This window comes from Theropithecus gelada, chromosome 5 (genome assembly GCF_003255815.1).
Source record: "Theropithecus gelada isolate Dixy chromosome 5, Tgel_1.0, whole genome shotgun sequence".
Classification (NCBI taxonomy): domain Eukaryota; kingdom Metazoa; phylum Chordata; class Mammalia; order Primates; family Cercopithecidae; genus Theropithecus; species Theropithecus gelada.
The window spans coordinates 179,973,633-179,975,587 of NC_037672.1; the positions used below are offsets into that span (position 1 = coordinate 179,973,633).

The window sequence follows — 1,955 nt, forward strand, 5'->3', positions numbered from 1 at the left end:
CCACTTATATAGCATGTTATAATTTATAAAGACATTTTCATATACTTTCTTTTCACCAACATTAATTTCCAACATCCTTCCATGCATGTGATATTTTGGGGACAGTGTAGCTATCTGTTCTTTTGCCCCAAAATTACAACCAGCAGATGGCTGCCTGTATCCCCACTTAGAGATGTTGCCTGGCCCACAGCTCTCTGACTTCACAAAGAGGTCATCAATCGTCACAGAACCACAGAATCATGACGTGAGGGCGGCTTGCACCCCAGCGGGCACCCAGGCCCCTTAGAGCCCCCGTCGTTGGGCTCCCCCGGGGTCCCTGGTTGTGCGCCAGGCAAGATGTTGAGATGCACATTGGAAAACCGGAATGTTCAAACCAAACAACGGCAAGCAGCTGTCTCAAATGTGGAGAAGCATTTTGGAGAACGGTGCCAATTCTTTGCTGCCTATGTACAGAAAACGGCCAGGCCGCGAGACGAGATGAAGCGGACCTCCTGATGAATGAAATCAATTCCTATGCCGCTACAGAGACCCCCACATCTAAAGCTGGGTCTGATGAACTTTGCTGATGAGTTTGCCAAACTTCAGGATTATTGACAAGCAGAGGTTGAAAGACTTGAAGCCAAAGTAGTTAACCCTTGAAAGCTTATGGAACCATTGTAAAAATGAAACGGGATGATCGCAAGGCAACATTCACAGCAAGGAATCGAGAAGCTAAGCAATTAACTCAAGTAGAAGGAACAGGTCAGCGAAACCCACCTGAACGACATGTTATTGTATCTTTTGAATTTTGACCTTTAAAAAACGTTTTTAAGGCCAGGCATGGTGGCTCACGCCTGTAATCAAAGCACTATGGGAGGCCGAGGTGGGCGAATCACGAGGGCAGAAGTTCCAGACCAGTCTGGCTAACATAGTGAAACCCCGTCTCTACTAAAAATACAAAAAAATTAGCCAGGCGTGGTGGAGGGCGCCTGTAATCCCAGCTACTCAGGAGGCTGAGGCAGGAGAATGGCATGAACCCAGCGACGGAGGTTGCAGTGAGCCGAGATCATGCCATTGCACTCCAGCCTGGGTAACAGTGCGAAACCCTGTCCAAAAAAAAAAAAAAAAAAAAGAGTGCTTTTTAAGGTTGTTACTGCCCAGCTCAGCCAGAAACCACATGAGGAGGGTTTGAGGTTCCAGAGCACCTCCTTTCCTGAGAGGAGTCCCTGGAGCAGCAGTTTGGGGCTGCGCCAATTGCTTGGTCCTTCTTCCTTTGGACCAAAGATAGACACAGAATTACCAAGAGCTGAAAGGGATGCTACCCGAACAAGTCATCATCTGGGGGAAACTATTGACAACTTTGAAAGGCAGAAAATAAAGGCTAGAAGGACTATATTTTCCAAATTTTTCACAATTGAAATGTTATTTCACAGCAAAGCTTTAGAGGCCTACACAGCTGCCTACCAGAATATACAAAAGAGTGATGAGGATGAAGATTTAGATTTAGAGGTTTTCTGAAATTCTCTGTATGCACCAGATTATTCATCTCATTTAGATATGGTAAGAGCAAATTCAAAGTCACCTCATCAGAGATCACTGTCAGCTAAGTGTGTATCTGGAACAGGACAGGTATCTGCTACCAACTAAGAAAGGATCAGCCAGCAGAAGATGATGAGGATGAAGAGTCAGATGTTACAGAAGAAGAAAATTTTCTTAAGTAAACTACACATTTCCATTTCCATCCTACATGACATGAAATCCACAGTGACTACATTGCAGAACTTTATACTCACTTTGATATGGTAAGCCTCAAAATGAAATTCAACTAGAAATGGAAAAATAACTGAAGGAAACTTATGCTGACCAAAAATGAAGGCTTTAAAAAATATTACACACCAGTCATTTCAACACCCAAAAAAAAAAAAAAAAAAAAAAAAAGACTTGAGTGTAGCAGTTTGTTCTCTACTACAGTTGAG

The 1,955-nt window shown here is 43.5% G+C and overlaps 1 pseudogene; it reads left to right on the forward strand.

The window, feature by feature from the left end:
- The first annotated feature begins 321 nt into the window (after window positions 1-321).
- LOC112624399 lies at window positions 322-1,716 on the forward strand (annotated as a pseudogene).
- The last annotated feature ends 239 nt before the right edge of the window (window positions 1,717-1,955 follow it).